Source organism: Bison bison, unplaced genomic scaffold (genome assembly GCF_000754665.1).
Source record: "Bison bison bison isolate TAMUID 2011002044 unplaced genomic scaffold, Bison_UMD1.0 scf7180017864224, whole genome shotgun sequence".
Lineage (NCBI taxonomy): Eukaryota > Metazoa > Chordata > Mammalia > Artiodactyla > Bovidae > Bison > Bison bison.
In genome coordinates, this window is record NW_011494796.1 from 4,036,732 (window position 1) to 4,052,659 (window position 15,928).

The 15,928-nt window shown below is 41.5% G+C and overlaps 1 protein-coding gene across 7 annotated transcripts in view; it reads left to right on the forward strand.

The window, feature by feature from the left end:
- The window catches only part of LINS (lines homolog (Drosophila)), a 34,362-nt gene that overhangs the window by 868 nt on the left and 17,566 nt on the right, over window positions 1–15,928 (forward strand). For 2 of the 7 annotated variants that reach the window (XM_010845815.1, XM_010845816.1), the window contains exon 2: window positions 23–347. The exons of 3 other annotated variants lie outside the window; for them this stretch is intronic. The gene's annotated coding sequence lies outside the window, so the exon portion shown is untranslated. The remainder of the gene's footprint in view (window positions 1–22; window positions 348–15,928) is intronic. 2 more of the 7 variants (XM_010845818.1, XM_010845819.1) reach the window with 1 other exon arrangement.

The window sequence follows — 15,928 nt, forward strand, 5'->3', positions numbered from 1 at the left end:
GAATAATCTTTGCCGTTGCTAGGAACTGCAAGAAAGAAGGCCAGCTAGTCAAGCAGGGAAACTGATTGATAATGAAGTTGGTTGTGGGAGTGGAGGGTGTACGACAGGCTGCAGATCTTGCAGGACCCTGTAGCAGGTGGTCGGGAAGATCTATTTATGTTTTGAAAAGATCACTGGCTGCTCAGTGGAGAAGGCTGTAGCTGAGAGTGAGGTTACTGCAGATGTGAAAGACTGTTGTGGTAGTCCAGGCAAGAGTTGACATTATCTTAAACTTAGTCACCCAGTACAGCAGACGTTTGGCTACCACCAGTGTCCTCAAGAAACGCCTATCTAATTGTATAAAGAAAGTAAGTATTTCAACATATCAACTACTTTTATGTAATAAAATAAGATGTTTTGTGGCAGATGGGGGTCACTGCAAACATTTCAAATTGATATCCTGCTATTTTATTGTACATTATCATTCATTTATCAAGAATATTCATTTTTCTGCCTTCTACATGAGCTGTTTATTGGCTTAGGTAGGCAAACTGGGCTCAGGCCTACCCAAGGAAGCTCATAGTCAAGTGTGGGGAAACCAAATTAGAAAATTATTGCAGACAATTCAGTGAGACAAATACTATATATAGCCTGAGGGAGCACTTGGCCAAGGCCCTTAATCCTGACTTGGATATGTGGTAGGCTCCCCAAGACTGGAGGTTTCCTCCTTGAAGGTTGAGAGTGGGAGGGGAAAGGCTGAGTATGATTTTAGGGAGAATGGGCCAAGAAAAGTAGTCCTTAAAGTGCACAGAGTTTCTGAGGCCCTCAGAGAAAACCTGGAGCTAAATTTGTGGGGCACAGACCTAACAAGACCCCAACAGTCAGATCTTGAAGGGCATGCTAAGCCATGTTAAGGAATTTGTACTTTATCTGAATCAAAGTGGAGATGTTTTTCAGAAGGAAGTGCGTGTCAGGAAACAACTACTTAGCAAGGACTATGTTGTGGTTGTCCAGGGTAGGAGTGGTGTACTGTAACAGTGGCCATAAGGGTGGAAAGAAGTGAGGTGAGAGAGGGTCTGGAAAGATAGCCAGGTTTCTTGCTTGGGTGACTAGGCGATACAGGTGCCATATACTGAGATGGCAACTTTGAGAGACCATAGAGTGAGTTGAGTTTGTGCTGAAGGTGCTGTGGAAATTCCAAGTGGAGTTCTCCACTGGCATTTAGATATTTGAGAGTGGACCCTAGAAGAGAGCTAAACCTAACTGTGGATTCTGGAGTTGTTAGTGTGGAGATGTTAATTCAAGATATTGAGAGACTGTGAAACATTAAGGAGACTACAATCAGCTCTCTATTGTATTCATGGGTTCTGCTTCTGTAGTTTCAGCCAACCTCCAGTCAAAAATATTTGTAAAAAGAAAAAAGTTCCAGAAAGTTACAAAAAGCAAAACTTGAACTTGGCCACCAGCTTAGCAACTATTTACATAGCATTTATGTTGTATAATATATTCTAAGTAAGCCAGAGGTGATTTAAAGTATAGGAGAGGATGTGCATTGTTGTTACTGTTGTTCTTCAGTCGCTAAGTTGTGTCCGACTCTTTGAGACCCCATGGACTGCAACGCACCAGGCTTCCATGTCTTTCACTATTTCCCAGAGTTTGCTCAAATACATGTCCATTGGGTCAGTGATGCTATCTAACCATCTCATCCTCTGCCTCCCTCTTCTTTTGCCTTCCATCTTTCCCATCATCAGGATCCTTTCAAATGAGTCAGCTCTTTGCATCAAGCAGCCAAAGTCTTGAAGCTTTAGCTTCAGTATCAGTCCTTCCAATGAATATTCAGGATTGATTTCCTTTAGGATTAACTGGTTTGATTTCCTTGTAGTCCAAGGGACTCTGAAGAGTCTTCTCTAGCACCACAGTTCAAAAGCATCAATTCTTCGAAGCTCAGCCTTTATGGTCCAATTCTCACATCCATACATGACTACTGGAAAAACCATAGCTTTGACTAGATGGACCTTTGTTGGCAAAGTGAAGTCTCTGCATTTTAATACTCTGTCTAGGTTTGTCATAGCTTTTCTTCCATGGAGCAAGTGTCTTTTACATTCATGCCTGCAGTTACCATCTGCAGTGATTTTGGATCCCAAGAAAATAAAGTTTGTCACTGCTTCCACTTTTTCCCTTTCTGTGTGCCATGAAGTGATGGGACCGGATGCCATGATCTTAGTTTTTTTCAGTGTTGAGTTTTAAGCCAGCTTTTTCACTCTCCTCTTTCACCCTCATCAAGAGACTCCTTAATTCCTCTTCTCTTTCTGCCATTAGAGTGGTGTCATCTGCATATTCGAGGTTGTTGACATTTCCCTTGGCAATCTTGATTGCAGCCTGTGCTTCATCCATCCTGGCATTTTGAATGATGTGCTCTGCATATAAGTTAAATAGGCAGAGTGACAATATACAGCCTTGACATACTCCTTTCCCCAATATTGAACCAGACTGTTGTTCCATGTCCAGTTCTAACTGTTGCTTCTTGACCTGCATACAAGTTTCTCAGGAGACAGGTAAGATGGTCTGGTATTGGCATCCCTTTAAGAATTTTCCACAGTCAAAGGCTTTTGAGTAGTCAGTGAAGCAGAAGTAGGTGTTTTTCTGAAATTCCCTTGTTTTCTCTCTGATCCAACAAATGTTGGATGTGCCTGGATTATATGCAAATAAGGGACTTAAGCATCTACCGATTTTGGTACCTGTGAGGGGTCCTAGAACCAGTTTCTACCCAGAAGTGACTGTAGCAGGAGAAGAACTGAGCAAGGATGTCTGAGAGAGAATCTCCAGAGAGGGAGAAGGGGCTCCAAGAGAGACTGACTTGTCAGGAATTTGTGTGTGTGTGGTGGTGGTGTTCAGTTGCTAAATTGTGTGCGACTCTTTGCAACCCCATGGACTGCAGCATGCCAGGCTTCCCTGTGTTCAGAAAAAGGCAAATTTATTTATTTATTTATTGTTTTAGCGGCACCGAACGCCACGTGGGATCTTAGTTCCCAGACCAGCAATCAAACTTATGCCCCCTTCAGTGGGAACTCACACTCTTAACCCCTGGCCCACCAGAGAAATCCCAAAGCAAAATATTTTTTAATGGAGGGACTACACAATTATTATCTATGTGAACATGTGCCTATTTTTCCTTTAAAGAATATACCCCTTTGGCCAGCAGTTCTGATGATGTTGTAGTCAGAAATTCCCTTTAGGAAAAAGCCTTAAAGACTTGGCAGAGGTAGGAGAGTGAAAAGATGTATTATAAATTGAGAACCATCATGTATGATAGAGAAGGCACTGAAATAGGGTGGATCAGTGTTAATAGTCACATTGGTAGCCCTAAAGACTTCTTTCTCTTGTTCTGTGTAAGGCTTTTTAGAAAATACAAATTCTTAGAAGAACATTCTTACTAAACATTTGCTTAAATTAGAAAAAAATAGAAGTTTTATACTACTAAGAGCCAGGCTGAAAATTATACAGGATAAGTTTTTAAAAACTTCTGTTTTTTTTAAACCAAACCCACCCAGGAAGTGTAGTATCTAACTGTATATTCAAAGGAATATGTGCAGGACTGCAAGCAGTTTCCAAAGGAATTTCAACAGGAGTGTGGAACAATGGTACTTTACTTGGAATTACTCTTCCTAAAAAAACTACTGTGAAGGCTACTACATATTTTTGTATGTATAATTTCCAATTAAAAAAAAATTTAATTTCTCTTTATCCTTAAAATACGTAACTGAATTTTAACTAGAAACCAGTTATATTCAGACATATTAAGTGGTATGATACATTAGCAACTTCTGATCTTTCAATTCTCTCATGATTTCTTCCTGATTTATTATAAAAACAAATAACATCACAGAAAGTTTGGACAACAGCTTATAATACCTAAACTTCAATACAACTACCAACTTTATTTTTGCATACTCTTTTTTTGTCTTCAGACATTTCATACACTTTCCACAATACATGTGCCCTGGGGGATTCCATGGCAGTCAAGGGGTTTGGACTATACATTCTCTGGTCGGAGAACTAAAATCCCATGATCCATATGGCATGGCCAAAATAAAAAAACTTGTGTTATGAGACTTTATTGGTACATTTTGCCTAAATAATTGCTGCCTCCTTCTTGGAAACCCAGATTGCTACCTGATGTCCACTAGCACTCTTGGGTTCTGGAATTGCAGAGAGGCTTTATGAGTTATCTGGGCCAGTGATTTTCAGGTTTCTTAGCAATGGGACTCCAGTGTGAAAAAAAAAAAAAAAAACAACTGTTGACAGGGGTATTTTACCAGTATGAATGTAAATTGTAAGTTCAGTTTTATAAAGTTTACTGACTATAGAATCAGGCAGTTTTGAATTCCAAAAAGAATAAAATAAACGAATAAATCTGTGAAGTTGTGGAGGAAATGTTCAGTCTCACAGCATCGTCAGCCCCATGCAGCTCAGTGTGTTGCTAAATGTTGCTTCAACCAAGACATGAAGGTCTCCTAGCTTAACAGAAGTTGGTATCTGAGTTGTGTCCTAGCTTTTCCTTTTCTCTGGTCATTTGAAATCCTTTGTTCAGGTTGCAACAGTTTGCGAGATTACCGAGGTAATTATATCACAACCAGGGAACATGGCATAGAGAATGTGCTACTAGATAATTCTAAATTGATTTATTGTGTTGGTGATGTCAAATTTGATAATTCTTAAACTATAACTTTTCACTGATTTAGCAGTTTAGATTGCATAATATTTTTAGCAAATTAAACTTGATTAGATTTCACCAGACATACTTTACTTTGCATTAGGTGATATCAAATTCACACAAATGGAAACACTAATTTTACAACAGATAAATGAAGTAATTCCAGATCAGCATTTATGATGTTTTAGTTCATAAAACCCTGCTGTGCTTAGTCGCTCAGTCGTGTTCGACTCTTCGCAACCCTTTGATCTGCTAGGCTAGGCCCCTCTGTCCATGGGGATTCTTCAGGCAAGAACACTGGAGTTTGTTGCCATGCCTTCCTTCAGGGGATCTTCCCAGCCCAGGGATCAAACCAGGGTCTCCTGCGTTGCAGGCAGATTCTTTACCAGCTGAGGTACTAGGGAAGCCCCCATAAAACCCTGACTCAGTCTTAATTGAGTTTCTACCCTGTATAGAAGAGTACTTGATCATTGGAAAAATGTTCAAGCCCCACTGCAGCAACTCTGACTTACTTGGTGCCCAGGGCTCAGGCATTTTTCCTCATGCCCCAGTGAGTTCACTCTGTGACTGAAGTCTAGAACCACTGCCCAGGAGACTGTGTCTCAGCCCTTAAATCAGGCGGTGTTGATAATACAGAGAGAGAGCAGGTTATGCCGTGAATGACAGCAGATACCATTTTTGTGACTACAGGGAAATTGAGACCTACATGTTGTTAATACGGCCACCAGACAGTCTGTCATCTGCCTTCCAGCATAACTTTGTTCAGCAGTACTTGGCAGGAAAGGAGGAAGGGGCTGGATATAAAAATTCCTCTTTTTAGACTTTGACCTTACAGTCCCAAGAAAAAAATGCTGAAAGGAAGGAAGCTAACTGCTGGCTCTCGAGCTTCCTTATAGCCCTGATCAGACTTTTTTTTCCCTTCAGGGTAGTTTTAATTCACCCCTTATTGTGACTCAATGTGTGCAGCTCCAGCACATTGAGCACACTGTTAGGTAACATAGTAAAGATTGAATGAGCTCAGAACTCAAGCCCTACTATGGATAGTACTGCTATGTATAACATTTATTTTTTGACATGAAAGTTTTATTGTATTTTAAAATTCAGAAGTTAAAAGTTACACAGCAGTTGAAAGTTTTTTTGAGATCAAAATAGTACTAAAATGAACTTTGTAGCTGATTTTAGGATTATTTCAGAGATACATATTACTAATGAACACCAAATGAATGAAGTTAATAGATCTCTGAGAACTTGACTGAAACAGTATTCAGCCATCAAAACATTCAATAAATATTTAACGCCTACTGTGTACCTGGCATTGTGCTAGGAGCTGGGGAAGAAGTGATGAACTAGACTCCTCTTTAAAGCAGGAGTCTTAGAAATCATTGCACAGATCATTTAAAGTACAATTGTGACATATTCTGTAAGAGGACAGTAATTCTAGAAGACTGAGTCTAGGTATCTCAGGAGGACTTAACCTTGCTGGAGAAAGTCATATTTGAAGCTGAGCTATGCTTAGTCACTCAGTTGTGTCTGACTCTTTGTGACCCCATGATGGACTGTAGCCCACCAGGCTCCTCTGTCCATGGGATTCTCCAGGCAAGAATACTGGAGTGGGTTGCCATGCCCTTCTCCAGGGGATCTTCCCAATCCAGGGATCAAACTCAGGTCTCCTGCATTGCAGGCAGATTCTTTACCATCTGAACCACCAGGGAAGCCCAAGAATACTGGAGTGGGTAACGGGAATCTTCCCGACCCAGGAATCAAACTGGGTCTCCTGCATTACAGGTTGATTCTTTACCACCTGAGCTAGTAGGGAAGCCCATATTAGTTTCAGGTGAGCAACATAATGATTCAAGATTTGTATATACTGTAAAATGATCATCCCAATAAGTCTAGTTAATATGCATGTCCTCACATAGGTTTTTTGTGTGTGTGATGAGAACTTTTAAGATTATCCCTTAGCAATGGGAACAAAGTACAATACAGTATTGTTAACTATAGTCATTGTACTGTACGTTACATCCCATGAATGTACAGTCACTGTACTGTGCATTCCCCTGTTTTGCCCACACGCCACCCCCTGTTACTGGCAAACACCAGTCTGTTCTCTGTGTCTATGAATTTGTTGTTGTTTTCATATGTGTGTATGCTCAGTCTTTTTCTACTCTTTGCAACCCTATGGACTGTAGCCTGCCTGGCTCCTGTGTCTATGGAATTTTCCAGGCAAGAATACTAGAGTGGGTAGCCGTTTCCTACTCCAGGGGATTCCCAGCTCAGGGATCCAACCCACTTTTCTTGATTTCCTGCATTGGCAAGAGGATTCTTTACCACTAGCACCACTGGGAAGCTTTATTTATTTAGATTCTACATGTCAAAGAGATCATATGGTATTTCTCTTTATCTGACTTATTTCACTTAGCATACTACCCTCAAGGTCCATCCACATTGTCACAAGTGACAAGATTTCATCTTTTTTTTTTTTTTAATGACTGAATAATAATATCTGTGTCTATAGAAAAGTCACATTTTCTTTATCCGTTAATCTGTTTAATAGACACTCGGGTTGCTTCCATGTCTTGACTATTGTGAATAATGTTGCATTGAACATAGGGGAGTATATATCTTTTCAAGTTAGTGTTTTTATTTCCATTGGATAAATAGCCAGAAGTGAAACTGCTGTTTCATGTAATAGTTCTAGTTTTAATTTTTTTGAGGCCCTCCATACTGGTTTCTATAGAGACTGCACTCACTTATATTCCTGCCAGCAGTGCACAAGGATTCCATTTTCTCCACATCCTCACTGAGACTTGTTAGTTCTTGTCTTTTTTATAAACAGCCGATATAATAGGTATGAGGTAATATCTCATTGTGGTTTTGACTTGCATTTCCCTGATGACTAATGATGTTGAGCATCTTTTAGTATTACCAGCTGGCCATCTGTATGTCTTTGGAAAAATGTCTGTTCAGATCCTCTGCCCATTTTTTAATCAGCTTTTTGACTTGGGAGGATTCTTTGCTATAGAATTTATGTGAATTCGTTATATGTCTTGGATATCAACCTCTCATCAGATATGTGGCTTTCAAATATTTTCTCCCATTTTGTGGGTTATCTTTGCATTTTACTACTTGATTCCTTTGCTGTGCGGTTTATAGAAACTAAGTGTGTGTTGATGGATGAATGGATAAAGAAAATAACAAAAACACCAAGCTCATGGATGCAGAAAACAGATTGGTGTTTGTTAGAGATTGGAGGGGTGGGTGGAGGTGGAGGGCAAATGAGCGAAGGGGATCTGAAGTTACAAACAGTCAGTTATGAAATAAATAAGACGTGGAGCTGTAATGTACAGCAGAGGTCCCCAACGCCTGGGCCAGGAGCCGTTACTGTCATCAGGCCGTGGTCTGTTAGGAACCAGGCTGCACTGCAGGAGATGAGCAGGGAAGCTTCCTCTGTCTTCCTTCTGTATTTGCAGCCACTCCTCATTTCTCGCATTGCCACTCATCTCCACTTCCTGTTAGATCACCGGCGGCTTTAGATTCTCACAGAGCAAACCCTACTGTGAATTGCGAATGCAAAGGATCTAGGTTGCACACTGCTTAGGAGAGTCGAGAGTCGTAAGCCTGACAATCTGAGGTAGAGCTGGGGTGGTGATGCCTACAACTGGGAAGGGGCTGCAAATACAGATTATCATTAGCAGAGAGGTTTGACTGCACAGAGCCATAATAAGTCAACTGCTTGCAGACTCATCAAAACCCAGCAGTGAGTGGCAAGTGACAATTAAGCTACATCTGGTGGTAGGCTTTCTAGTGATAAGTGAGCTGATGCACTTCAACTGCACAGCTGTATCTGGTGGCAGGATTTAAGTCAGAATCTGATACTTATTTTAGTCTGCGCATGGCCTGCTCATTATTTTATTTGCCACTTCTGTCTGTGCCCTCTTTCCTGCTCTACACACTTGTCTTAGTCACAGCTTTGGTAAACCCACATGCTAACCCTAGCCAACATGAGTGGAAACCAAACATCACTGGAGAGTTTCTTTGAAAAGAGGGCAAGATTCAGTGATAAGACAGCAGAAAACTCTTAAGACTGTCAGTGAAAAGAAAGCTGCATATAAAAGAAAAACTGAGTTCCACTTAAATTATGGGTTCATTGCATCAGGTGCTTCATATTCTCCAAGCTCGCTTTGTATCATATGTGGAGACACTGGCTATCCAACCAAGCCATGAAACTTTCGAAAATGCTTTGCCACTTGGAGACCAAGCACTGTGCATTAAAAGACATGTCTTTGGAGTTTTCCAAAAGAAAAAATACATGAATACGAAAAACAGAAGCAATTATTGAAGGCCACCACTTCATCAAATGTGTCTGCACTGAGAGCGTCATTCTTAGTGGCTGACAGCACCTCTAATGCTAAGAAGCCCTTTCCTGTTGGTGAAGAGCTGATCCTGCCCGCTGCTTAAGGACACTGTCCTGAACTTTTAGGAGAGGCTTCAGTTCAAAAGGTGACACGTGTTCCTCTTTTGACTAACACCATAACTAGATGAACTGATGAAACAGCAGAGGATCCTGAGGCACAATTATTAGGGAGGATTAATGAGTCGCTGTGGCATGTAATCCATGTTGACAAGTCTACCGGTGTTGACAACAAGGCAACAAAGCTTGTCTTCATGCAATATTTTCAGGAGGGTGTGCATAACAATGTTATGTGCGCTTTTGTTGCCAGCCAACACCACAGCTGCAGAACTATTCCAGTCATTGACTACTTCTCGGGAAACTGAATTGGTCATTTTGTGTCAGTATGTGCCCGAATGGAGCGGCTGCCGTGACTGGACAACTGTTTGGCTTCACTAATCAGGTCAAAGAGGTCGCCTCTGACTGTTGAGTCTTCACATGGTGTCATCCATAGAGAAATGCTGGCTAGCCGAAAAATGCCACCTGAGCTTAACAGTGTTTTGTAGGATGTGAGTAAAATTGTTAACCACAGTAAGGTACATGCCCTTAACTCACTTCTGTTCACATAGCTGTGTGAGGAGGTGGATGCAGAGCTTATATGTCTTCTCTTATACACAGATAGTTTTCTAAAGGTGGATCACTGGCCAGAGTTTTTGAGTTACAAGAGCTGCTCCAGAGATTTCTTTTAGAAAAACAGTCACCACTGGCAAAACATTTCACTGACACAGAATGGGTTGCAAACCTTGCTTACTTGTGTGACATATTCAACCTTTTCAGTGAACTCAATCTATCACTATAGGGAAAAGGACCAGTGTGTTCAAGCTGGCAGAAAAAGTGGCTGCATTCAAAGCCAAACTGGAATTATGGGTCGATGAGTGAACATTGGGATTTTTGACATATTTCAAACATTAGCAGAGATTTTGAAAGAAACTGAGTCGAGGTCTTCTTTCTCCCAGCTGGAGCATGATCACCTGTGTCAGCTTTCAAAAGAGTCAGCATAACTTCCCAACCACAAAAGACCTCTGAACTGGGAAGGAACAGATCCATGACCTATTTGTGAATAAGCCAGGTGAAAAAGTAGAGGATCAACTGCTTGAGATCACAAATTACAGTGGCCTTAAAAGTATGTTTGAGACAACTTCAGATCTCCGTATGTTCTGGATTAAACTCAAGGCAGAATATCCTGAGATTGCCACAGAAGCACTAAAAAGCCTGCCTCCATTTCCAGCGTCTCCTCTCTTTGTAAAGCGGGGTTTTCTGCAATGACAGCAACCACGACGAGATTATGGAGTAGACAGACATAGGCAGCACACTTCGGGCATCACTGTCTCCCATCACCCCCAGATGGGACTGTCCAGTTGCAAGAAACCAAGCTCAGGGCTCCCACTGATCCTGCATTATGGTAGGTTGTGTAATTATTTCATTATATATTATGTAATAATAAAAGAAATAAAGTGCACAGTAAATGAGCTTGAATCCTTCCAAAACCATCCCCCCTCAGCCCCCAGTCTATGGAAAAATTGTCTTCCATGAAACCAGTCCCTGGTGCCAAAACGGTTGGGGACTGCTGATGTACACCTTGGTTAATAGTCAGTACTATTGCCTTTGAAAGTTGCTAAGAGCATATCTTAAAAAGTTCTAACCACACACAAAACTTTTTTGAAATTTTGGTGATGGATGTTAACTGGATATAACATGGTAGTCATTTTGCAATATATAGATGAGAGTGTCATGTTGTACACCCGAAACTAATATAATGTTATATATCAATTATACCTTGATTAAAAAAAAAAGAATCTGGTAAACAGTGACTTCTATTTGTGCCTTCCTTAACTTGCCACCGCCTTAAAAATGGGGGTGGAGCATTGTTTTTTTCTCCCATCATGTTCATTCTCTTTTAGCCATTTTACACCATAAATAGAAGTGAAAAGGCTGTAACAGAAAGGAGTCGGCGGACGGGGCCTGGAGTCCGTCCCACTCTGTGTTGTCTTGTTTCCGGCTGGAGCACAGGAAACACTGACAGATGTGCACTGGGGATTACTGTGGAGACAGTCACACTTAACCCTTCCAGTGTCATCACGTCCTGGAACATGGAAGGAGAATGAGGCTTAGTAGCTTGCCCTGTGGTAACCCTGATGTGGTGGAGACATGTGACTGTAGACCCCAGGTTCCAGGCTCTTACCAGTATAGCGCTTTGGGAGAAAAACACTTTTAATCACTTAATAATATATTTTAAGTCTTTATAAGTTAATTATCAGGCTTTTGCTTTATGCGAAAAAAAAAGAAAAAAATCACCTGACCTGTATCAGAGTTCTGCCAATAAGAATTTAATAGGAGGTCAATTTACAAACATGAGACAGGGTCTAAGTGTTCTTAGTGTTTTAGCAGTAACCTGGAAACTTGTTAGAAATAAAAATTGGGGGGCCCCATCCCAGAACTCCCAGGCATGGTCTGCTCTTACGTGCCTTGCAAGTGATTCTGGGGCAGCTAAAACTTGTTCTAAGGAAATGAGCAAAAGACGGCGTTCCCTGGGGCCCGGTCACTATGTGCTCTCGGCCTGGAGGTAGGTAGAAGGAACAGTTCCTGAACCTGGAAAGAACAGCCTGTCCCCACCCACCGCCACCACAGGTCTCCTTCTGCAGCATGTATGGGCGTGGAGAAAGGGGAAGGGTAGAGCCAGTAGCACAAAGGGAAGGTGCCTAGCCCAGGACACGGTGTGGGAACATACCCTTCCTCTCCTTCTGCCTCTGGGGTAGGGAGGTGCTCTTGAAATTGGAGTTGACCAGCGGTGATTGCCTTGGCAGTGGACTTGGGTGATGGGAACCTCTGTCCTTTCATTTTCTGGGCCTTCTCAGTCCTTCACCACCTTTTCAGCCTTTCCAAACCTTGGCACTGCCACCCAGGGTCTCCTCCCCCTCCCAACTTTCTGTAGAGTCTAACCAGACCCAGACCCATTTTATTTTTTTGGACAAAGTAAATGCTGTGTTAGTTGGGGGGAAGGGACTGGAATCTCAGAAGCAGCCTTTGTTTAGAGTGCCTCAGCTTCTACTTTAAGAATCACAGCATCCTTGTAAATGGAGAGAGAGAGAAAATAGCTGTCAGCCTTTGGTCAGATTTGAACCTACTGTTCCGTTGGGCATATTGTTGCCCCATATTGAGAGATTCCAGTCACTTAGGAAACTATTAGCTTCTCATAGAAAAGTTTTTTTTACTTAATATATTGATCATGAAAGTAGTTATTTTCCTGTATTCAGAATTTAATGTAGCAGTTATATATAAAAACTTTATAAAAGAAATAGTCATCTTTTTTTTATTAAAAGACAAGGTGTAAATTACTAACAGCTTCTTTTTTGATAATTTTAAAATTAAGCTGTGGGAGAATGTTGTAAATAGACAGCACTTAAAGGTGCTATTTCTTAGGAATTTTTTAAGAAAATATTTTTAAATAACCATCCTCAGTTTTCAATCTGGAAATAATTAAGATCAGAGTTCTAATATGTTTACATGCATACGTGCTAAGTTGCTTCAGTTCTTTCTGACTCTTCGAGATCAAACCCATGTCTCTCACATCTCTTGCACTGTTGTTGTTCAGTCTCTCAGTCGTATCCGACTGGGAACCCATGGACTGCAGCACGCCAGGCTTCCCTGTCTATCATCAGCTCCCAGAGCTTGCTCAGACTAACATCCATCGAGTTGGTGACGCCATCCAACCATCTGGTCCTCTGTTGTCCCCGTCTCCTCCCGCCTTCAATCTTTCTTAGCATCAGCGTCAGGGTCTTTTCTAACGAGTCAGCTCTTTGCATCAGATGGCCACAGTATTGGAGCTTCAGCTTCAACATCAGTCTTTACAATGAATATTCAGGATTGATTTCCTGTAGGATTGACTGCTTTGATCTTTCAGTCCAAGGGACTCTCAAGAATGTTCTCCAGCACCACAGTTCAAAAGCATCAGTTCTTCAAAGCTCAGGCTTCTTTATGGTCCAACTCTTATATCCATTTATGACTACTGGAAAAACCATAGCTTTGACTGTATAGACCTTTGTTACGAAAATAATGTCTCTGCTTTTTAATACTCTGTCCAAGTTTGTCATAGCTTTTCTTCCAAGGAGCAAGCATCTTTTAATTTCATGGCTTCAGTCACCATCTGAAGTGATTTTGGAGCCCAAGAAAATAAAGCCTCACCATTTCCCTTGTTTCCCCATCTATTTACCATGAAGTGATGGAATCAGATGCATGATCTTAGTTTTTTGAATGTTGAGTTTTAAGCCAGCTTTTTCACTCTCCTCTTTCACTTTCATCAAGAGGCTCTTTAGTTCTTTGCTTTCTGCTGTAAGGGTGGTGTCATCTTCATATCTGATGTTATTGATATCTCTTTCAGAAATCTGATTCCAGCTTGTGCTTCATCCAGCCCAGCATTTCTCATGATGTACTCTGCATAGAAGTTAAATAAGCAGAGTGACAATATACAGCCTTGATGTACTCTTTCCCCAAGTTTGAACCAATCTATTGTTCCATGTTCAGTTCTAACTATTGCTTCTTGACCTGCATACAGATATCTCAGGAGGCAGATAAGGTGGTCTGGTATTCCCATCTCTTTAATAATTTTCCATAGTTTGTTGTGATCCACACAAAGGCTTTAGCATAGTCAATGAAGCAGATGTTTTTTCTGGAATTCTCTTGCTTTTTCTATGATCCAGTGGATGTTGGCAATTTGATCTCTGGTTCCTCTGCCTTTTCTAAAACCAGCTTGAACATCTGGAAGTTCTCCGTTCACATACTGTTGAAGCCTAGCTTGGAGAATTTGAGCATTACTTTACTGCTGCTAAGTCACTTCAGTCATGTCCGACTCTGTGCGACCCCATAGATGGCAGCCCACCAGGCTCCCCCGTCCCTGGGATTCTCCAGGCAAGAACACTGGAGTGGGTTGCCATTTCCTTCTCCAATGCATGAAAGTGAAAAGTGAAAAGTGAAAGTGAAGTCGCTCAGTCGTGTCCGATTCTTAGTGACCCCATGGACTCCAGCCTACCAGGCTCCTCTGTCCATGGGATTTTCCAGGCAAGAGTACTGGAGTGGGGTGCCATTGCCTTCTCCCTTTACTAGCATGTGAAATGAGTGCAATTGTGCAATAGTTTTAACATTCTTTGTCATTACCTTTCTTTGGGATTGGAATGAAAACTGACCTTTTCCAGGCCTGTGGCCACTGCTGAGTTTTCCAAATTTGCTGGCATATTGAGTGCAGCACTTTCACAGCATCATCTTTTAGGATTTGAAATAGCTCAGCTGGAATTCCATCACCTCCACTGTTTTTGTTCATAGTTTTGCTTCCTAAGGCCCACTTGACTTCAGTCTCCAGGATGTCTGGCTCTAGGTGAGTGATCAGACCATTGGGTTATCTCTTGCATTGCCAGGCAGGTTCTTCACCACTAGTGCCACCTGAAAAGCTCAAAGTGTTAGTTGCTCAGTCTTGTCTGACTCTTTGCAACCCATGGGCTAAAACACACCAGTCTCCTCTGTCCATGGAATTCACCAAACAAGAATACTGGAGTGGGTAGCCATTCCCTTCTCCCGGGGATCTTCCCAGGGATCAGAACCAGGTCTCCTGCATTGCAGGCGGATTCTTTACTATCTGAGCCACCAGGGAAGCCCTAATATGTTTATATTTTAGTATTTATATTAATTAATTCCTCGATATTAATGAAGTCCTATGCATATTGTTGCTAAGGATCAGAAGGCTGATGTCTATACCCGTTATTTTTTTTTAAATTTAGCTTTAATCTGAGCTCATTGTAAATTCACTTGAAGTTGTAAGAAATAATGAGAGATCTTGTGTACCCTCCAATGGTAGTGTCTTGCAAAATTGGAACCGTACCACAACCAGGATTGATATTGATACAACCAGTGTACTGCTCCTAATTGGACTCTCCTTTTGCCCATGTTCATTTCTGTGTGTGTATATTTAGTTCAGTGCAGTTTTGTCACACAGATAGATTAGCATGTTCCCCATCAGCTGTTGTCATAGGGCCTTTACAGCCCTGCTCACCAAGTGAAAACGACCCTTCCTGTCCTCTGGCAATCACTGATCTCTCCAGTGCTCTACTTCTGGGCCTTTCAAGATTGAGCCGTACAGTATGCAGCCTTTTGACATGGGCTTTTTCCTCAGCATGATCCCCTTAAGGGTCATCCAAATCATTGCATGTGTCTGTAGTTCTTTCCTTCTTATTACTGAGTAGTATGGATATACCATAGTTATTTATTCATCCATTTATAGTTAACTATTCATCATTCATAGTTAACTGTTCATCCATTGAAGGGCATCTGGATTGTCTCCAGTTTTATGCTGTGAATAAACCTACTATGAACTTTCACATACAGGTATTTGTGGGAATATAGGTCTTTATTTTCCTGGAATAAGTGCCCAAGTGTGTCATTACTGGATCATATGGTAGTTGCATACTTAGTTTTTGTTTTATTTTAAAGACTGTATATGTTTTAGAACAGTTTTAGGTTCACAGCAAGATTGGGAGAAAGGTACAGGGGTTTCCCGTATATCTTCTGCCTGCACACATATATAGTCTCCCTCATTATCAGCATCCCTCATTCAGATCAGATCAGATCAGTCGCTCAGTTGTGTCCAACTCTTTGCGACCCCATGAATCGCAGCACGCCAGGCCTCCCTGTCCATCACCAACTCCCGGAGTTCATTCAGACTCACGTCCATCGAGTCAGTGATGCCATCCAGCCATCTCATCCTCTGTCGGCCCCTTCTCCTCCTGCCCCCAATCCCT